We start from the raw sequence: 24,324 nt of genomic DNA on the forward strand, positions 1-24,324 counted from the left end.
TGGGAATATAAATCTTTCTCACAGTTATTTCAATGAGTTTATAGACCTGTGACTTTTTCATAATAAAAATATATATTTGGGCCCTGGCCGGTTTGGCTCAGCGGTTAGAGCGTCCACCTGCGGTCCTGAGAGACCCGGGTTCGGTTCCCGCTAAGGGCATGTACCTTGGTTGCAGTTTGTTCCTGGCCCTGGTTGGTCATGTGGGTGGCAGCCACTCGATGTGTCCCTTTCACATCGATGGTTCCCTCTCTCTCTCTTCCTCTCTCTCCCTCCCACTCTGTCTGTACAAAAAAAGGAAAAATGTCCTCGAATGAGGATAAAATATATATATATATTTGGTCTTTATCTCGATTTCTAGCACAGAGCTAAAACCCTTGGGATTTCCTCAGTGAAGAGAACCATAAAGGTGTCATTTGTTATATGTTGATTGGGTCTCTTTTGGAACACACCTAAGGGTTAGGGCAGATCACCAGAGAAACCAACCCTGTGATTAGAGAATTAGAACTTTCAATTCTGTCCCCTGATTTTAGGGGAGGGGAGAGGAGTTGGAGATTGAGATCAATCACCTTTGGCCAGTGATTTAATCAATCATGTTTTTATAATGAAGCATCTAAAAAAACCTAAAAGTTTGGAGTGCAGAGAGCTTCTGGGTTGTTGAGCACCTGGGGATGTGGGAGGAATGGCTTGCTCGAGGAGGGCATGGAAGTTCGGCAACTCTTCCCACAGACTTTGCCTATGCATGTCTTCATGTGGCTGTCTATCCCTATTCTTTAATGTCATTTGTAATAAATTGGTAATCTAGTTAGTAAGCAGTTTACCTGAATTTTATGAGCTGCTCTAGCAAATTAATTAAACCCAAGGAGGAGGTCATGGAGGTTCCTTCCAATCTGTAGATGGTCATCTGACAGAAGCATAGATAACCTGGGTTTGTGATTTACATCTGAAATTGGGGGCCAGGGTTCAGATTTATAAGACTGAACCTTTGATCTGTGGGTTCTGATGTTATTTCCAGGTATTTAGTGTCAGAATTGAGTTGAATTGTAGAACTCCAGAGCATTGCTTATTGAAATGGAAATTTACTACATTATGTTATTCCTAGTACTTGAGACCATAATTAGTATGATAATACCAAACAGCTGTCAGAACACTTGCACAGATTCACTAATTTATAGTGTAAGAGCTTTTTTTTTTTTTTTTTTTTTGGTAGGAAGGAATAAATGGCAGCTATAGAACACTTCCTTCCCTCTTCCTTTACTACATCAGTCAAGACAATCAACCAGAAGTCATGCTGTACATTCTTGGTGAAATGGCAGAGATTAAGAACACTCTCAAATATTTTTTTAAAAAATAGGATTCCTTGTTCTCCTGTATCTGCTTTTGTTTATTCATATGATTCCCTCAGGGGAAAAAATGTGTAGTGTGGTAGATTGTTCTACATTGTCTTAAATTTAACCAAGTGGCAGACCCAATTCCATTTGTTTTGCCAGATGTGGCATTTTTGTTGGAACAGATCCACACAGCCTCTAGCAATTGTTATGCAGCTATTAATCTAGAGAGTGCATTCTTTTCAAACCCCATTAGTAAATAGGATCAAAATCAATTTGCTTTTATGGGAAGGATGGCAGTGTTTCATCAACTTCTTGTTTCTAGGCTATATCAGTGCTCCTCCAGGTCATTGTTAACTTGACAGTCTTGACATAAAGAACCTCATGTTGACCTTATATACTCTGTCACCCAGATATAGCTGCATAGATAAAAGTTGGGTTGGCCATGAAAAACCAAGGTACATTTTCAGTCTAGGGATGGCACAATGTGAGATGGAGGTATTGCCCTCTAGGATACAGTATATGCTTTGACAAAATAACCAATATAGGTTATCGTGGTCCTAACATCTAGAATACCCAAGTCTGGAAACAAAAGGATGAATATTGGATTGGCCCATTTTATTCATTGCCAGTGACCTTGCCAATTTTGTAATTGTTTCCCCTGTATTATTAGGCTCTGTGTTATTAAGAGACTTTAATTCCTGAGCATTTTGTAGTTCTTTCCTCTGTATTTTTAGGCTCTGTGTTATTAGAGAGTTTAATTCCTGAGCAAATTTAAGGGTCTCATTGCCAAGGAACATATGAAGCACTCCAATGAACTGGACTATGTGACTATCTTCTATTAGCCACTTTTGACCTCTCATCCCTGTGGATCAGCAAGGAGTTACTATACTAGTAGGGCCAACTGACACCAATTATCATGTTAGACGAGAGATGCTGCTGAACACTGGGATAGGCAGGAGTATGCCAAAAACCTATGGAGTTCACTGGCTGAAGTTTTGGTTTTCTATCCTAGCAAAACTGTAAACAGGCAAGAAAACAGCAGGAAAGTGACCTAACAAAGATAAAGCAATTAAGTGTCATGTTTGTTCCTACTAGGCAAGAAATACAAACTGACTAAGGTGCCAAATGAGAGAAAAGGGGATTTAGGATGGATAGTTGAGGAAGAAAAGATGTTGTAACAGTTCTGAACTTGGGATTGGCTACAGCAGTAGGAAACATTTTACTGAAAGGGACTATGAAACAAAATGAATTTGTATTTAGCTTTGCAAGAAAGTAATGAAAATGCATGGTTTTCACAAAAATAAAGACCCCTATTATAGAGTGGGTGCTGTATATTGGAAAGAGGTGAGGGTCACTTTCTCTTACGAGTGTGGACAACATCAGCAACTCTTATGTACCATCACAGGTCCTCCTGGAACTGGGACACTTAGCAAATTGTGTCATCCCAGCTGCCACGGAAAATGACCTCGTTTGTGCACAACCATCACTTTTACACACAGCTCTCAATGCTAGGCTGTCTCTTAGGCACAGAGTCACAGTACCATGGAACTTGCATTCTGCTCATGCATGTGTAACAAGTGCAAGAAAGTTAATATCTGGTAGAAAAAAATATTTGATACAATGTAACACTAGAGCCAGAAGATAAATTATTTCTTGTTCCAGAAATTTATATATCTTCCCAGATAGAAATTCAGAGAAGTTGAGTAATAAGTTACACTAGATAAAAGGTGGTAGCTAACTCAATATGTACCTCCAAAATTGCTCTTCTTTTTTCTCAGTCTTATTACCTTTTCCAATCAATATTGCATTCTTAGGTTTGCACCTCTTCGTAAACTATCAACTCCTAAGATTTTGCTCAGACTACATTTCTTAGTGCGCCCGCTCTAAAACTAACATATATCAGTGGACCAGTTCTTTTTTGAGTAAATGTTTATCTTACATGCATTTTTCAGGTTTTGTATATCCTTTCTCTCTGCCTCCATTTCCCCTACTCTGTCCCCAAGGTATTTAGAGAATCATAAAGTCTATCTTGTCATAATCCTATCTATTCTTCAAGGTCTTAAATTATTACTTTTCTGATCTTCTGTCTTATTCTTTTAATACAAAAGATAAGAATCTCTTAAAAATGTTATAAATTCTCTTAATATCCTTTTTTCTATTAATAGTTTAAGTTTATTAAACCTAAGGATAATATAGATTTCATTTTCTACCTGTTACATGCCTTCCGCACCTATTATGGTCTTGTAAAAGGGCATAGTGAATGTTATTTTGATGCTAACTTATATATTTTTCTCTCTCCATGTAGTAGGGTTTTTTTTCTTTTCATTCTATTTCAATAAGGTAGGCAGGCCTCTCTTGCTTTCTTACCTCTGAGTATATTAAGATTTCAAGTTTTACAGCTTTTGTATAACCCACTTTCCTGCATTCTTTTTTTTTTTTTTAATTCTCATTGTCCACAAAATGAGACATATTTTTCTTCTTCATTTTTTCTTGAACCTTTTAGAGTAGCAGGAAATGGTAGATTTCTACCTTGCGTCCTTTTTCTTGATAGATTATTGAGATCAGATAGGCTTGTGATATTATTCACTAATGATGTGCTTTGTATGTAATCACGTCCTGAGGAGGTAGCAAGGCCTCCAAAGAAATGGTTGCATAATGCATCTAGGAAGGCTGGACATTAAGCTTCAGGGAAAATGGGATCCATCAAAAATGTTGTGGTTAATTGTCCCACTGAAGCCGTCTTTTCTGAATTACGGCATAGGCTACAGGGAGGACAAATGAGCTCTACTAGAAACATTGAGGATTCCAACAAGCATGCAAGATTGTAGTTCCAAGTGAAGTTTATTAGATTAAATAAAAAATTAGCGTTCAACTTTTAGTTTGTCCCTCAGCTTATAAAATGAGATTCCTGCCCATAAGACTCAAAATAAATAATGACTTGGTCATACATCCCAGGTCTCAATGTGAACAGTCATTTTCCCTTTGTCTCCTCCCCATGGGCTTTTTTTTTTAGCAACTTCAACTAAGTTATTTGATTGCTGCAAGGCTCTGAATAATGTGAGATCTTTTCAGTCTGTTTCCTTTAAGCAACAAGTTCTTCAAAATGTGTATTTACTTTGATCCTATCCTTGTCTAATCTCTTTGTATCCTGCCAGGTCATGTAAGTCTATTTTCCATAGCTATAAATCAAACTATGATTAGTAAGACCATTTTCCATCTTCCATCCCATTATTAGTACCTCAACAGTTAATCAAATCAGATTGACAAATCTCAGAGGAAGGGGGTGGGTCAGGAAGAGATAAACCAAAGAACTTATATGCATATATGCATAACCAATGGACACAGAAAACAGTACTGTGAAGGGTGGAGTAGGAGCAGGGAGGAGGGTGTCAATGGGGGAAAAAAGAGAGACATTTATAACAAAAATAAATTAATTAATTAATTAAAAATATTTTTTAATGTTAATTAAAATCATCATGTGTTTTTTTCTTTATTTATCAATTTTCTTTATCGGTCACTTGTTCTACCTACCTCTTTTTTCGGTACAAGTATAAGAACTTATAGCATACAGAAGCCATACGGCTAATATCGACACAGAGAATACTTTCTACCAACATTGACATGATTTCTTTCAAAATAATATACCAAACTATTTTTAGTTGCTGTAACTTATTTTAATAAATTGTGTACAATTAGGCAGATTTGTTTAAAGACAGACTATACTGTTATCTCTGGAATTTACACTACAATTTAATGTTCACAATTTAAAATGAGAGAAACAAATAGGAACGTGCCATTTTCTGAGGTTAGAAATTTGAAATCAATACAATTTTAAGTTTATAGGATGTATATGGAAACAATATAACACCCAAGTCCTGCAGTTCCATTTTGAAGTTTCTTATGGGTTTGGTCAATTTGAATTCACGATGTTGAATATATTTTTCAGTTGTTGAGAAGTCAGGCTGTGAGAATAAAGGCAAGTGTCAGCAGCTACACAATTTTATAAATGTCATCACTGGGAAAAATTAAACCTAGCATTCCATAAGCACCTAGTATTAGTTATCTATTTCTACATAATATACTACCCAAAAATCTAACCACTTAAAGCAACAAACATTGTTATTTCGTAGTTTATGTGTATCAGGCATCTGGGCAAAGCTTAGCAGAGTGCCTCAGGCTTGGGTTCTCATATAAGATTGTGCTCAAACTCACTGCCAGGGTTACTGTCTCACCTGAAGGCTGGACCAGAAGAGAACCTACTTCCAGGGCTCACTCTCATGGTGTTCACAGTATTTAGTCCTTGTGAGCTATTGGACTATTTGACTCATTTCCTCTGGGGAGGGGAGGAGGGGGGAGGGGAGGGGAGGGATGGCGGGAGAGCTAGGACTAAAAAATAATGAGTAGTTTTCGTGTATAATGTGTAGTCTTTGTGTAACCTATTCTTAGTAGGGATTTCCCAACTTCTGCCATATTCATTCACTAGAAATATTACTAAATCCAGCCCATGCCTACCAGGAAAGGATTTCACAGGGTTGTAATTATAAACAGGCAGGGATTGCTGGAGACCATCTTAGAAGTGCCTGCCACACAACTGTTGAATTTCTCCTGTGGTCAACTGTTGTAGATATAATGCAAATCTATAAATAATAAACTTTCAAGCAGGAAAGGTGCATCGATTTTTTTTTTCTTTATTGATTTTAGATAGAGAGAAAGTGAGAGGGAGAGAGAGATAGAAGCATCCATGAGAGAAAACATCAATTGGCCATCTCCTGCATTCCCCCACTGGGGATCGGGCCCACAACCTAGGCATGTGTCCTGACCAGGAATCGAACCAACGACCTCTTGGTGCATGGGTCAATGTTCAACCACTGAGCCACACTGGCCTGACGGTGCATAGATTTTTAAAAATGATGTGACATTGTCTAATATCCAAAGGTTATATTTCCATAAACACAAATTTTAACATCTTGTGGGATTTTAGAGATTGGGGATTATTAGTGATAATAATATGTTGAAAATATTAGAAATTTATATAATTTCTGAAATAAAATATTGGGTTGTAAAAGATAAGTGATAGTTCTATTTTACGCTACCATTTTCATTAAGAAATACTAAATAAACACCTACTACTGTCATATTCATGTATGTGAAATTCTGTAATTTGTGCACATAAAGATTCTCTAGTAAAAGAACCTTAACATTCTTTTCACCTTTGAAAACATGTTTATCCTATGCTAATTAATCACTGAGATATAACTCTTTGAGACTATAAAGGATTTTGGAAACATTTTTATTTTAAACAAATTGCATAGCAAATTTCACATTAGAGGCTTACCAAGCTTTGTTGAGTGAGTTACTAAAGGAATACTCAGTGAAGTTTATTAGTGTGGCCTTCCAATCCGCAATTTATCTCAGTACAACTCTTTATGTAAAACAATTATTATAAACCTGCTATTTTCATATGATGAGATAAAATCAAATTTAATTTTTTTTCTGATCTTTCTATAGTCACACGGTTATTTATTCTGTGGAAAATTTGGGACTGAAGCCTAATTATGAATAATGACTTGAACACAAACTGGCTAAATAAATTTATTTTTCTGAACCATTACACAGCTGCCAGCTATTTAAAATGAATGTTAATAAATTTAGAATCTGAAAAACAAATACATTTTTAAAAGTATTACTATACTCATTGTGCTATAAGAACATACACTGGTATCTAAGCAAGAATTCTGCAGCCAATTATTTCTAGACTGAAGTGTTGGGTGCCTGTCTAATGCTCTTTGCCCAGGATCTCCAGGTTCTGTAATTTTCTGTGCAAATAAGGCATGGTGAATTACATAGTTTTAATGCTTTGGTAGCACCTTATTTGTCTGTATTCATAAAAACATGAACCATCTCTTAAAATATATTAGATGTTTTCACTGATTGGCAAAGAACACATACTTTTACATTTATTTTTCTGTGCTGGAGAAATATAATTTTAACAAATATTGACATATAATTGGGGGATCTGAATATAAATATTTTTTCCATAGGAGTGTCTTTTCTTGTTAATATAATTTTGCTTAGGACTAACACATTATACATTTATGAGAAGATAATATAATAATTGTTTTCTCTCACCTGAGGACATGCTTAGAAGGGGGAAGGGGGAGAAATCCATGTGAGAGGGTAACACTGCATCTCATACGTGCCCTGATTGGGGATTGAACCCCCAACCTGGGTATGTGCCCTGACCAGGAATCCAACTGTCAACCTATTGGTGCACAGGATGATGCTCAACTAACTGAGCCACTCCAGCTAGGTATAATGATATCTTAATATAAAGTAATCAATCATAATATATTTGTTGACAAAAAAATAATTTTCAGTAAAGTTCATATTACTTTCTCAAGGAGCATATAATTTTTATCATATATACCCCATTGCTTGGTCTATGGAGAATTACCCCTCGAGAATCCTGTACTTTGTCTTCAGGCTAACTTAAGGCTATAGTGTAAACACTAAATTATTTGCTTCCCATTCTCCTTCATCTTGTCTCCCTCCCTATCTACCTTCAGACCTGCTATGTTTCCAATTTCACATGAAACTTGAGTTTCTAATTTGTCATGTTTCAGTGAACTCATATTCTAAGAAAAGAGAAGTAAGAAATGACCCATCATTTGTAAAATCTCAAAACAGCAAAGAAGAAAAAAGCCAACTCAAATACAAACAAATTGCTACTAAAGTAACTTTGGGCTAATCACCAAGACTTTTGTGTATGTTCATTTGCCATGCCTGACACTGTTCACAGCGTAACGAGAAGATTTAGCATTTAAATTCTTGAGACTATGCCCCTAATAGAAGTAATGCACAGGCTCTTTGTAGAAGTTGGGGTTACTATTGTGAATCCAAGCAAATAGGATGAGACTGACGTTTTGGTAGTTTTCAACCATCACGTATCCCTTATCGGTGTGATGGCTGCCTGCCTTCCTCACCACGACAGATGCAAAGCTTTCAGATGTCCCTCCTTCCCACTCCCAGAAAATAATGAGAAATATTCTCTGGTCTACCATCCAGGTAAAAGTTTAAAACAGCGAATATCTCAGTGATGACTCTTCCCCTTTGTTTTCTTTCTCTACTTTTTATGTGGTTGTTTTCCTTTGTTTTATTTTTACTTATTTTATGTTTTGTTTTCAGTGGCAACTTTTTAACACGTATTACCTAACCAAAATATTTGCATTAAAAAAATGTAGTGGTAGTCCTGGCCAGTTTGCTCAGTGGTTAGAGCATCGGCCCACAGACCAGAGAGTCCCGGGTTCGGTTGGGGGCTAAGGGCACGTGCCTCGGTTGCAGTTTGTCCCAGGCCTGGTGTGGGTGGCAACCAGTGGATGTGTCTCTCTCTCATTGATGTTTCTCTCTCTCTCACTCCCGTTCTATCTGAAGATAAATGGTAAAACGTCCTCGGGTGAGGATAAAAATTAAATAAATAAATAAATAAATAAATAAATAAATAAATAAATAAATAAAGTAGTGGTATTGATATCTTTACAAAAAAGACTCATCTTCTAATGGTAGACATTCAAAACTATGATACATGTTTGGGAGCAATGCCACTAAAATTACATTACAAGCATGATTGCTATATTCCTTCTTTCTAAAATGCCTATTTTACACACACATAGTTATAATGAAGCAATTTCACAGCACAGATAAGTTATTGAGGTAGCCTGTGAGGTATTTCTGAAACCCCATCTGTATTCTGACATTTCAAAATGCAATATTTGCATTATAATCCAGTTTCATCCATAATTGATAAGAACCTGGCCTCTGAGTCTGGATCCAGCCCTGGGTTTGCTGTTGCCGCAGATTCTTTCCCCGCCTTCTGATGGGCAGATTGAAATAGGTTTGAGGCCATGTGCCCTGTGTACTACTTTTCAAAACCGCCAATGCCAGTGCTTTAGCATCTGAGATTTTGCTGAAACGTGTGAAAATTGTAGATGGCTTTGATACACAGGTTTTTATCCTGTAATATTTTGAAATTTTAAATATATATTTGTTTTCAGTATTAGAAAAATATGAAGGGTAAATAACTGATCCTCCCCCACTGAAAATGGGAAGAGGGCAGAACAGTGTAGAGGGGAGAACTTAGGAGTTAAACAGAAGTTGTTAAAATACAGCTCATCTTGGGCCAATTATTTAAACCATCTGAGTTTTAGTTTCGTCATTAATAAATCAGGAGAATTATTCCTCACAGAGTTGTTCAAGAAATTGCTGCATCAGGGCACATGCCCAGGGAAACCAATCAATGTTTTCCTCTTACCTCGATGTTTCTCTCTCTCTCTCTTAAAAAATAAATAAATAAAAACATTTAAAAATAAACAAAGAAGCAGCTAACACATGTAAAAAACACAGTAGAAGAGTAATTTTGGGGGCAACAACGTATTATCTCCTTTTTCTTCCAAGTTCCCTAGATTATTTTCATGATCATTTCACTAGTTAAACTGCTTGAAACTGGGTAGGGGGCGCTGTTCTAATTATTATTAGAATATTTCGGAGCATTCAGAAGGTATGCTCAGCTAGCCTGCCACCTTAGACTTCACTGCTCATTTTTCTGGGGAAGATTTCTCTCCCTTCTTCTCTCTCCCTCTGGATTAACTAGAAAACCTTCAAAATTGGTTTCATTTTTAGTTCCCTCTTCATGTTTTAAGAAATAACTTTCTGTTCTACCTCACATCAAACACTGACATTTAGAAAGCCAAAACCATTACCTGTCACTCTTTTAGTTCCTCCGCACGTTCAGAAACAAGCCCAGATCCATTTACTTGTAAGTAACAGATGCTGCCTTTACTCCCGCACCACTCCATCCTGTTCGTATTTGATCTCCTCTCTGAGGAGGAAAGCATAACTTCCGGACAGACCATGGAAAATCTAGCACATCTGTTTCTGCCTCTTTTCCTACTTGGTAAAGAATCTTTAGAAAGAGTTGTACTATACCTTACACCCAAAGCATGACATTCTGGTAGACAGGGCTTATTTTCGTTATTGGCAACTTTACATGTATAAGAAAAAAAAAATTTAAATGTAAATTGCCACAAGATTATATTTTTTAAATATAAAAGTATTCCTTAGTGACTTGTTAAATCTATCTTTGGATTTAGGTAGGGAGCATTTCACTAAATCCTGCATCTAAAGAACGTATTCTCATAACTTTACTTTAGGAACATGTTTCTCCATAACTTACATATCTTAAATCATTTGTGTTCAATTCTGAAAGTTTAGATAAATAATCATCTATTTAAAACAAAGCAAAACACACAAAACAATGAGCCATTAGGTTTAATGAAAGCTCAATCTAAATCCGATTTTTTTTCACACTTGTCTTCTGTTTTTGCAGAGATTTAAGGAATAACAATGTCTATCATATCATTGACCTGTAGTGACTCACATGTACATAGATATAGCATTTTAAAACACTTCAGAAATTAACTACTCTAATTTACAACCACAGTGCAAGGAACAGCTTTGATGCTCTCGGAAACACGTTAAGAAGGTACTCTCAATGCTATTGTACATGCTCTATATGCTTAGTATTTTCTAAGCGTAAGATACACTGAATGTTGCCTAATTTGTAAAGCCAACTAGAAAGCATTTAAAAAGTATAATCTTCTGTGCAATGAACTGAATGATAGGGGGACACATAAAAGTTTTGAAATGTCACACATACAATTCACTTTAGCAATAACAACTTTTGTGAAATTATGGTAGGCATTATTTATGCTTACTCATGCATTTATTCATTAGCAATGAAGTTTGTATGTTATATTACAAAATATCTCAAGCTAATACATTTGATATATTAGCATGGAAACATATTTACTTCATTTAATCCAGTGGAACAAGAAAGTGATTGTAATGTGGCACTTCATCAAGAACACACCCCCTCTTCATCAACGGCAAGATTTCTTTATTCATATCTATTAAAAAAGAGTTCAGATACTCACAAGATAACTGTTGACTTTTTATAGTTGTCTATGGCCTCTTTTAAATTATTAGATGAATAAGACACTTCTGATTTGCGAAGAGTTATAATTATGAGTTCAAATCGATCTTTCCCATGTTTTTCATAGGTAAGTTTTTTGGAATATTTTTTACAATCCATGTTAGTTTTAAAGAGGGCTATATTCTAATGGAATATGCTGATATAAATAATGCACATTTATTGAGCAAATTTATTTAAAATGCAAATACAAAAATTCATGTATTTGTGGCCTGAAATAATACTGGTAACATACATGTAGTTTATTTATCACACAATCAGTAATTCAGTGGTTTTCTACTAGCAGTAAACCATTGTGCACTATTTTAAAAAAATAATGTATTAGCCCACATTAGTTGCTTAGGAAAGCATTTTTTGGAAAGATGGATAGATGACTAAATCATTGGATGAATGAATCACTGGATGGATGACTAGTGAATAGAAAGATGAGTGACATAATAACTTATTAGGTTTTAGTAAAAAACTAATGAAAGAAATACTTACCCTGATTGGTGTGGCTCAGTTGGTTGGGGGTTGTCCCATGCCCTGTAAGGCTGACAGTTTGATTTCCAGAGTCCTAGTCAGGGCACATACCTGGGTTGCAGGCTTGAAACTGATAAGGGGCGTGCAGGAGGCAATTGATGGATGTCTCACTCTCACATAAATGTTTCTTTCTCTCTCTCTCCTTCTTCATTCTCTCTCTAAAAATCAATTACAAAGCTTAAAAAAATACTTGAAGTTTTCTTTTTTTTTTTAAATCCCCACCTGAGGATATTTCTCAATTTATCTTCAGATAGAGTAGGAGAAAGGGAGAGAGAAAGAGAAACATCCAAATGAGAGAGACACATTGATTGGTTGCCTCCTGCATGACCCCAACCAGGGCCAAAGTAAGTGCCCTTGACCAGAATTGAACATGTGCCTCTTTGGTCTGAGAATAGATAATAACCAGTGAGGCAAACCAGCCAGGGAAAAGCTTTTTTTTTTTTAAGTTTAAGGTATCTGGAAGACATTTTACTTTTCTAAGAATATGTATAACACTGCATTTTACTATTATTGTAAAAATAATAAAGAATATATGCTATTCTATATAACTTTCATTTGTATAATGAATAAAGTAGCATTATCATAAAGAAAAATATTTGGGCAAGAAAAAGATTATGATGACAAATCTCATTCTATAAAGTCTTTCTCCTTGCTAATTCTAAGAATTGATCTGATTTAATTTGAGTTCCCTCATAATTAGTCTTCAGAAAGGATTCTAATGCAAGTGTTTTCTTTGGGGTGTGATCCCAGAAAAATGCCAGTATAAGAGAGGGATGTTGAGATAAGAAAAAACAGAAGCCACTAGAGGGCCTGTGATCAAATACGTTTTCTCTGTGGACAACTGAAGTTTAATCCTGTTGTGAAGTTTGCTACTAGTATAGAGAACACAATTTCCAGTACTAGACCATCAAACAGGAAGTAAGCTTACAAATCTACTCATCATCTTGTCATGTAATGATTGTGGGCTATTGCTTGGAAGGAACATCCCTTACCTAGCATTTCAGACTTTCACTTTTGTGGAGCATACACCAGTGGCCAGAGAGAATCTTCATTCAGAGTTGTGAGTGCTGTAGCTGGGACCTGAACTGGGATACATCCAAATATGATGTAATGTGGGGATTTCAGTAGAGCATAGATAGCAGCTATTACATCACACTCCCTTCTCATTTTGAAATTGAGACTTGCCATTGTGTACAAGAATCATTTAGTCATTAACTGAGTGTTTAACAAATGTCTACCATATGTCCCTTCAGCTTAGTGAAGTTCCAGATTGAAACAGTGAGCAAGAGTCGATATGATTCCTGACTTCATTGAACGTACAGCCTTGTGGGCAAGATAAACAGAAACAGAATTTCTTTAAGTACCATTTTACAACTGTGATAAGTGCTAAGAAGAAGTACATGGTGTTACCATAGTATAAATGTCCTCAATAGCTGGAAATTTGTGCTAATATTGTTCAGCCATCGAATAAAGTAGTTATACAACATGGTAAAATGTGAAATTGTCAAGATGATTCACTTTTTATCCTCTGTAGCAGATAATTTTATTATCTTGTTTCTTGACTCTAATAGAAAGCACCATTTTCTCCATTCTAATCAGGATGAAGTTATCTACATATTTCTGGCCTTAATATGAAGAGATGTAACTGAGAAGGCCTAGCAGAAAACAAAAGCCGAAAGATAGTTTTAATTTGCTAGTATTTAAACTCATTCCCCAATCTATCAGCAAAGAGTGGGAGGCTTACTGGCTGAATGTGTTTAAAAACTTCTAACCAACCATTGGGTTACCATCAAACTATGATAATCTATGCGAAACACCTAGGGTTTTAGTCTTAAAACTATAAGAAAAAAGAGCGAGAGAGACACGTAGGTGTAGACATCTACCACAGAATCAGGCCAGGCAAACCACTGAACAAACAAAGAACAACCACAACCTCTGAGACAGTGGATCTGTATCCAGAGTGGTTCGAATATAATATAAAAAATGTCCAGTTTTCAGCCAATAAATAGAAACTATGCAAAGAAACAAGGAAGCATGACTCACACAGAGAAAAAGGGACTACAATATTGGTCTGAGCAGAAAAAATTTTTAATGTGGCTACCATAAATATATTCAAAGAGCTAAAGGAAACCGTAAAAATTTAACCAAAGAAGAAAAAATAAATAAAAGAATTAAAAAAATAAGTTTTACCCGAGAGAAACAGGGACATTTTGTAATCACCATGCACATAGCAACTAATCAAGAAGATAAAACAAGTATCAATATATCCACATGTAACAACACCTCCACAAAATATATTAAGCAAAAATAAAATGTAAGCAAGAAACAGATAACTCAACAATAATTGTTAGAAATTTAGTATACCTTTTGGAACTTTATACAAAAGCTGGAAAGAAATCAGCAAGTATATGGAAGACTCAAACAACTCTATCACACAATTTGACCTAGCTCAAACCTCAGCAACACTCCACCCAACAACAGCATAATACATAACATTTCCAATGGTGCATCTAACATTCTCCAAGACATCCAAAATAGACCATATTCTCACAAAAGATGTAATATATCTGAAAGAAGTGAAATCATATACAATATGTTTTAAAAATAACAGAAATTTAATGAGAAATTAACAGCTAAATATAAAAAATCCATAAATATGGGAATTGATAAAAAAAAAGATCATAAGAGACATTAGAAAATATTTTGAGCTGAATAAAAGAAAAGAAAAGCATAGGCATACCAATAAGGTGTAGCTAAAAAGTGTTTAAATAAGATTTGTATATCAAACACATATGTACATATATTTAAAAAGAAAAACCTCAGATTAATTGCTTAAACCTTCAGCTTAAAAAAACTAGGGAAAAAGGAATCTATGCCTAAATCAAGGAGAAGGGGGGAAATGATAAATATTAGAGTAAAAATAATTACTGTAGAAAATAGAAAAATAAAGAAAATGAAAGAAACCAAAACAAGAACAAAATTCACAAACTTTGAACTAGTTTGAACAAAATAAATAATAGAGAAGACATAAATTACATAAACAAGGCCTAAAAAGAGAAAATTGCTATTGATACAACAAATTAAAATGACTATAATGAAATACTTTGAATAAATTTATAGCAACAAATTATATAAAATGGGAAAATACCTGTAAAAAATTACCAAAACTTGATTAAAAGTAAATAGAAAATATTAATAGCCCTAAAGCCATTAAAGAATATAATTAATATGCCTCTTTGGTGTGGCTCAGGGGTTGACCTGTCTACCCAAGCAGCAAAAGGTCCCTGGTTTGATTCTAGGTCAGGGCATATGTCCAGTTTGTGGGCTAGATCCCCAGTGAGGAGCATGCAGGAGGCCGCTGATCCATGTTCTCTCTCATTGACCTTTCTATCCTTCTCCCTTCCTCTCTCTCTAAAATCAATAAAGAAGAATATATGTTTGTAAAGATATATAGTTAATAAGTAAACTTCTCACAAAGCCTGGACCCAGATGGCCACATTGGATAATTTCACCAAGCCTATAAAGGAAAAAAAATAAACAAATAAGCAAACCAACAAAAAGAATTCCTTAGAAACTCTACTAGAATATTGAGGAGTAAACATTTCCCAACTTATTTTGTGAAGCCAGTATTACCCTGATACTACAACTAAAGTATCATGAGGAAATAAAACAACAGACCTATATCTCTTAAGATATATAACCCCAAATTCTCACAAAATGTTAGCAAAATAAATACAAAATTTTATATATATATATATATATATATATATATATATATATATACAGTTGTTTTTTTTTTTGGTATGTGCCCCTAGTGGGAACCAAACCCAGGACTCTCTGGTCCACAGGCCTACGCTCCAACTGCTGAGCAAAACCAGCCAGGGCAAAATAATATATATATTAAAAAAGAGTATATCCATGGCCAATCTCAATTTATTCCAGCAATGAAAGGTTGATGTAATATCTCAAAATCAATCAATATCACAGCTGGTACTGGAGTGAGTTCAGTGTGGTGCCTAGCATGCTAATCTATTTATTATTTATTTATTTATTTATTTATTTATCTTTGTGAATCAAACATCTTAACTATAGGTCTTACACAAAACAATCACCAGCCTATGTAACTAGTTATTTAAAAGACAATAATAGCCAATAAGATGAGTAAAAATTATGAATCATTCCTAAAATAAGCATCCTAATATATTTGGGAATCATATTTTGTCTTTTTATTTATTTATTTATTTAATTTATTTTTGTTACAAATGTTTCTCCTTTTTCCCCTACTGATTCCCCCCTCCCCCTCCCTCCCGGCCCATTCCCCAGCTTTGTTGTCCATGTCCGTTTTTCATGCATACATGCATATAAGTTCTGTGGTTTATCTCTCCCCTCACCCCCTCTACTGGGGATTGTCAGTCTGTACACCACTTCCACATCTCTGGGACTACCCCATTCCTCAGACTGTTATGTTCATTATATTCCACAAATAAATGAGATCATATGATACTTGTCTTTCTCTGATTGGCTTGTTTCGCTTAGGATAACACTTTCCAGGTCCCTCCATGTCGTCTCAAAGGATAACAGATCTTTCTTTCTTACAGCTGCATAGTACTCCATTGTGTATATGTACCACTGCTTTTTTATCCATTTGTCTACTGATGGACATTTGGGCTGTTTCCAGATCTTTTCTGTGCTGCTACAAACATGGGGGTACATATATTCTTTCTGATTGGTGTTTCAGGCTTCTTATGTATATTCCTAGAAGTGGGACCACTGGGTCAAATGGTAATTCAATTTTTAATTTTTCGAGGTAACACCATAATGTTTTCCATAGTGGCTGCACCAGTCTTCATTCCCACCAGCAGTGTACTAGAGTCCCCTTTTCTCCACACCCTCGCCAACACTTGTTGTTTGATGATTTGTTGATGGTGGCCATTCTGACAGGTGTGAGGTGATACCTCATGGCTGTTTTAATTTGTATCTCTCTGATGATTAGTGATGTTGAGCATTTCTTCATATGTCTCTTAGCCATTTGTATGTCCTGTTTGGAGAGGTGTCTATTTAGTTCCTCTGCCCATTTTTTAATTGGGTTCTTTGTCTTCCTTTTGTTGAATTGTATGAGCACTCCATATATATTGGAAATTAACCCCTTATCTGATATATTATTGGCAAGTACTCTCTCCCCTACAGTGGGTAGCCTTTCCATTTTGATGATTGTATCTTTTGCTGTGCAGAAGCTTTTGAGTTTGATATAGTCCCATGTGTTCATTTTCTCCTTTGTTTCTATTGCCTTAGGTGATGTATCAGTAAAAATTCTGCTGCATATGATGTCTGAAATTTTGTTGCCTACAGTTTCTTCTAGGATTTTTATGGATTCATGAGTCACATTTAAGTCTTCTATCCATTTTGAGTTTATTATTGTGTAGGGTGTAAGTTGATGGTCTAGTTTCATTTTTCTGCATGTAGCTGTCCAATTTTCCCAACACCATTTATTAAAGAGGCTGTCTTTACTCCACTGTATGCTCTTGCCACCTTGGTCAAATATTAATTGAGCATATTGCCTTGGGTCCATTTTTGGGTTCTCTGTTCTGTTCCACTGGTCTATATTCCTGTTCTTGTGCCAGTACCAGGCTGTTTTGATTACAGTGGCTTTGAAATATAACCTGAAATCTGGTCATGTGATCTCTCCTACTTTGTTCTTCTTTTTCAAGATTGCTGTGGCTAATCCAGGTCTTTTTTCATCCCATATGAACTTTTGAAGAATTGGTTTTAGTTCTGTGAAGTTCGTTGTTGGTATTTTGATGGGGATTGCATTGAATCTATAGATTGCTTTGGGTAGTATAGATATTTTAATGATGTTAATTTTTCCAATCCATGAACAAGGTATGTGCTTCCATTTTTTTATATCTTCCTTTATTTCTTTTTTCAATGACCTGTAGTTTTCTGCAAATAGGCCCTTTATTTCTTTCGTTAAGTTTAGTCCTAGGTATCTTAATTTTTTTTGCCACAATGGTAAATGGCATTGTTTTCTTAGTTTCTCTTTCTGTGAGTTCGTCAATGGTGTATAAGAATGCCATCGATTTCTTGATGTTAATTTTGTATCCTGCTATTTTGCCAAATTCATTTATTAAGTCTAGTAAATTTTTGATGGAGTCTTTGGTGTTTTCTACATATAGTATCATGTCATCTGCGAATAATGACAGTTTTACTTCCTCCTTTCCAATTTGAATCCCTTTTATTTTTTCTTCCTGTCTGATTGCTGTGGCTAAGACTTCCAGTACTATGTTAAATAAGACTGATGAAAGTGGGCATCTCTGTCTTGTTCCTGTTCTTAAGGGAAATGCTTTAAGTTTTTGCCCATTGAGTAGGATGTTGGCTGTAGGTCTTTCATATATGGCCTTTATTATGTTGAGATATGACCCCTCTATTTCCACACTGCTGAGAGTTTTTATCAGAAACTGATGCTGGATTTTGTCAAAGTCTTTTTCCGCATCTATTCATATGATCATGTGGTTTTTATTTTTCATTTTGTTTATGTTGTGTATCACATTTATTGATTTGCAAATATTGTACATCCTTGCATCCCTTGGAGGAATCCCACTTGGTCATGGTGAATAATTTTTTTGATGTGTTGCTGGATACGATTTGCTAGTATTTTGTTCAGGATTTTGGCATCTATGTTCATCAAGGATATTGGCCTGTAGTTTACTTTCTTTGTAGTGTCTTTTTCTGGTTTTGAAATTAGAATTAGCTGGCCTCATAAAATGAGTTTGGAAGTCTTACTTCTTCTTGAAATTGTTTGAAATAGTTTGAGGAGAATGGGTGTTAGTTCTTTTTTGAATGTTCAGTAAAACTCCCCCGTGAAGCCATCTAGGACTGGGCTTTTGTTTGCTGGGAGAGTCTTGATTACATCTTCAATTTCTTCTGTTGTTATTGGTCTGTTCAAGTTTTCTATCTCTTCCTGGTCCAGTTTTGGGAGACTATGTGTTTCTAGAAATTTGTCCATTTCACTTAGATTATCAAATTTGTTGCCATATAATTTTTCATAGTAGTTGTCAATGATCTTCTGTATTTCTGTGGTATCAGTTGTTACTTCTCCTTAGCTTGCTAATTTAAAACAAATAAGCCAGTCAAAAAAAAAGACAAGTATCAAATGATCTCACTCATATGTGGAATTTAATGAACAAAATAAATTGATGAATAAAATAGATCCAGAGACATGGAAGCAGGGAGCAGACTGATGAATCTCAGAGGGAAGTGGGGAGGGAGGATGGGGAGAGATAGCCTACAGAACTTGTATGCACATATGCACAACCCCTGGACACAGACACGAGTGTGGTCAAGGGGGAGAGCGGGGAGGAACGAGGCAATGGGAAAAAAGGAGGGATATCGGTAATACTTTCAACAATAAAGATAAATTAAAGTAAATAAATAAAATAAAATAAAAAAGTACCCAATACAACATGACCCTGAGAGCCAAGTCGCCTTAAAATTTGCACCCAAGAACCTCACCTCACTCACACTAGCCCAGGAGCTGATTGTTATTTTGTATTTTATTAATAGAATAAAGAATAAACCTTGGTTATAGCTTAATAAATGTGAGACAAAGACTGGAGAAAATCCAACACCAATTGAAAATAAAAATTGTCATTCAACAATCCAACCTGTAAAAGAGTATTTATATAAAACTTACGAAAAATCAGACAAAAGTATTTTACTAGAATGGCAGTTGACTTTAGCAAGGTAAAGATTACAAGATCAATATACCAAAAGAAATCATAATTCTTTATACTAGCAAAATCAGAAACTGAAATGAAAAACCACACCATTAATAATAACATAAACATGAAATGCTAGGGTGAATTATTTCATAAGCAAATATTTAGTATTTATACACTAAAACCAAGAAACATTCTTGAGGGAATTTAAATAATTAATATTGTTAAGATTTCAACTTTACACAATGATTCAACAATTCAGTACATTGCAAATAAAAATCATAGTGGGTTTTGTTGTTGTTGTTTGTTTTAATTAATAAGCTGATTCAAAAATTCTTATGAAAATGTCAAGGAAGTACAGTTGTCAAAACAACTTTGCAAAGGAAGAACATAGCCAAATGACCTACAGTATTTGATTTCCATTTTATATTAAACTTAGCCAAATAACTTGCCAGAAATACTCACAGACTGGCACAACTTGTGAAAGTTTTAATTATATATTTAAAACACTTTTCAAGTTAACTTCTAAATAGAATCTAGTTTCCCTTTAGTATGTAAATGGTAAAGCACAGGCCAAAGAATAAAAGATATGCATTAAATTATTCTTAAATGAAAGATCTGTACATAATACTCTTAATTTCTTTGTCTGAATTTTTAAACATATATTCATAAGTGCAAACTAAAACTTTTTAATAAGCGTTATGCTTTTTAAAAAAAATAATCAGAATATATGTCTTCTGATGGCATGCTGATTTTATATTTGGGAGTTTAAGTATATCTTTATTCCACAATTTTTAATCTTAAGAAAGTAATCAAAATAAGAATGAATGTGAATATATAATTGTGTTTGTCATTCTAGTAGAAAAATTAGGAAAACAGCAGTAATTATTTTCCTGCTTGTTATTAATTGCAAAACTCTAAATAATACCCAGAGAACTGTAATTAATGACAGATGATTTTGACCTTTACAAGCAACAGATGGGTGAATATCAGTGTAAATTTAAATTAAATGTTAATTAAAAGATATGAAGACAATTATTATAATAAAAATGAAGTGTCGAAATATATTGTAAATATTATTTTTACATATTTTGTCATTCTCTTCATTCTATCTCATATATTTGTCCTTTGCTTTTATGAAATGTTATGAAATATCCAAAAATGTCTTCAAAATGTTTTATTATTAAATGATTAAAGGTAAGATCCAATTAAATTTATTTCTTAGGAAATATAATTTCATTGTTTATGTTTTAATTTGTATTGCAGAATTCAATACCAAGTTACATTAAATTTTGCTTTACCAATTTGATGAAAATTAAAAGAGAACAAATATTGCCGTATGTATATTACAATCTGTAGAGTCATTTTCAAAAGGCATACTGACAATAATGAGCAAGGGACATGAATATTCTTCTGTTTCTTTACACAAGATTTAATATGATGCTACTCGCTAAATAGAATAATTACCATTGCAATTTTTAAACCAAATGCACTAAATGCTCATTAATAAAGTACAGCAGAAAAGGCAGAGGTGTTGCTGTTTTTTTCTTTTTTTTTTATCTTATTTAAACTTTTCACTTAAAATATTCAAAATTTAATTCTCATTATTTAGAGAAAATATACAGTTACTGGACTTTGTTTATCTTTGACAGTCTAGTTAATAGTGAAAGTACACAGAGGGGGAAAAATCATTGAAGTATGTATTAGGTATCTGCTTATACTTCAAATAAAATTAAATCATTTGCTAAGCCTTGAAGTGAGCTGCACTGAGACTTAGTAGATTTAAATTCTATCCCCAACTGTATAACCGTTGTTAGATTTTTACACTCACTCGTTTTACTACAAAATGATTAATAATGTCAAATTAGTCATTGTCGAGAACTAACAATATGATAACTGGCTTCTTTAAATAATCTCTTATAAAGAAATATTAATGATTTTTATTGTTTCTGTTGAATTATTATTATTTTTCAACATCCTATCCAGGGCGAAAGGTTTTGAAGATTTTAGACAATGCACTTACTTTAAGGGGAAAAAATTGAATATCTGGAATATTATATTTGCAAAAGTTAAATGAATTGATGACCAAATGATATTATAATTTTGTGTCTCTTCTGTAAGACAGTAACTCATCACAGTTGATAATTTATACATTTCTATCATTTGTCAGGATGCAAGATTTGCATATTTTCTCGCTGTGCTTCCTTTTCAAAATGTCATACTATTATGGAAGTACTAATGACTTATTAAAAGGTCTAATTTTATCATCTAGACTATAAGAATGCTACATATAGCATAGCTAAAATATATCATCTTTCTAAATTTCTATCATAATTAAACATAAACTAAATCTTAGAATTCCATTTCTTAATATATTATACAGTCCAGGTGCCAATGTAAGTATGTAGATTTGTGGATGACATGACATTTGACTTTGAATTGCAATTTTGAACACTATTTGTGCCTGTGTGATTTTCAAGAATATGTTGTACCTGAAAAATAAATCCTTGACTTAATTAGAGGAAACCTAGAGGCTGTAAATTTGTCCTGCTACCTCACCTACTCAGATAGTATTACCTGCTCATTATTTCACACTGTAGTTGAACAGTATTACCTCATGGGAAAAAATACAAAATGTATTTCCTTACTTTGTATTTTCCTTGAAAGGTGTCATGTATGAATTAATTAATGATCTCAATAACTATTCTTTGGATATACTTTGCTGAAGACTTCATGTGTATTTCTACAAGAATACACTCCTCAAAAGATAACCTTTATTTAAAAGAAAAGATGCCTTTTATTGATGGGGCATACGTGAAGAAGAAGGAGAAGTGAACTAAAATTTTTATTGAGCATCTTCTGGAAGTGCATCTTATGCATCTTGCCAAACAGCCATAAAAAATTCTATTTTATAAATAAAAGAATTGAAAGAGAAGTTAAGATATATCTTAAGACATATCTTAAACATATCCTAGATTAAAATGAACTCAAATATAGTTCTGTTAGAACATAAATCTCTCTTACTTCTTCTGACTGTGCTGCTTTTATTTTAACATGTAGACAACCTCCATAGACTCTAAATACCTGAAAATTAATTTATATTTATAATTCACAACTATCATCTTTATGGCATAGATATGACTTTATAAATTACGAATTGCAATTTCTATATTTATAATGTAATTGTTATGTCTTAACCTAAGTTGATCTGTTTTACATCTCTTTATAAAAATTTGAGGTTAGAATTAGAACATATATACCCAGCTTGAAATTAAAGTACTTTCCTAATATTTCTTGCTACTGAAATGTTTATATAGAAATTATTATAAAGCTTTTAATTTAACCAGATTAATTTGTTAGAAGAATATTTAAATAACTGCAAAGGGACTAAAGCTATATGACAATATATGAATGTTCCATTAATCCTAATATATCATTTTGAGCCAACTCTCAACAACATAAATTAAAAAGCTAATATGGACAGAGACAAGGGAATATCTCATAATCTTGACCTATAAACCAATATGCAAATTTTTATTTCTTGATGATATAAAACGTTATAACTTCCCAGTAAATGTATATCTCCCTATATTTTTCTGGAAGTTTACATTATTTGTTCAAATTATTGATTGATCCCCCCACCAAATCTGTTTTGAAGGGAAAATTACCCCTCCCACACATGAACCTCAGGCTTATCATGTGCCTTGCTTTGCCCGATGGAATGGAAATGTTGAGCTATTATAGTTTGCCTTTGTTTTTTTCCCTTTGATCTCCAAATGTCAAGGGTCCTAGATAAGTTCTAGATAGTAGTTGCTTCTTTACTTTAGATTCTGGAGTGAAGGGGACATGGATCTTATGCTGAATTAAAATAAAAATAATACATGTTGCAATAGAAGTTATATTTTTGTTATAAAACAACTAAAATTTGGTATGTTTTTTTATAGTGGCATAACTTTGCTTAAGCTGACTTATAAAATATTCATTTTATATTTATTTGACAGCATTTACTCGTATTCCTTTGGCTCAATTTACTGACATATAGTAAAAACCTAATGTCCTTAATTGGAAAGCAAGAAAAGATTTACATATTTTCCTTAGATAATACACATATGAATAATTAAAAGTTGAAATATACTTGCAGATTTGATGGCAGCTCTGTTTATACTTTCTCTTTTTTTTTTTTACTTTGTGTGGGTACTGCATAAGAAAGAATTGACCAAACAAACTATATTATTCCCAATATGACTCTGAATCTTAGAGAATTAGTAGCTCCTCTTGATTATTGTGCTACTCTAATTTCACAGAGCTCTGTCAGCAAACTCGTTTTGACACTTCTGAGCTACAACTAGAGCAATTCATTTACAACATTCCCCAAACAAATTTCAAGTGCACTAACAGATTGTGCTTGACTGAGGCTGTTGGTGATTTAAAATAGCTGGAATCCTAATGTAAGTTTATAATGAAATGTCTGACAAGACTCTAACATGGCAGTCTCCTAATGATTTTGTAATGTTTTGACAATCTTAAAAATATGCTTTAAAAAAAGCTAGCAAATGCAAGTTTTCCTAAAGCAAAATATTCCATCTGTTCTAAAATGTTTCAAAATAGCAAAAGCACTAACCACAGTGCAGGAATAAGCAATTGTGGGATTTCATTTCTTTAAATAAATGATCCTTTTGATGAAATAAGTAAGAAGAATTGAAGAAACCTTTAA

Source organism: Molossus molossus, unplaced genomic scaffold, assembly GCF_014108415.1.
Source record: "Molossus molossus isolate mMolMol1 unplaced genomic scaffold, mMolMol1.p scaffold_m16_p_9, whole genome shotgun sequence".
In the NCBI taxonomy this organism is placed as follows: Eukaryota; Metazoa; Chordata; class Mammalia; order Chiroptera; family Molossidae; genus Molossus; species Molossus molossus.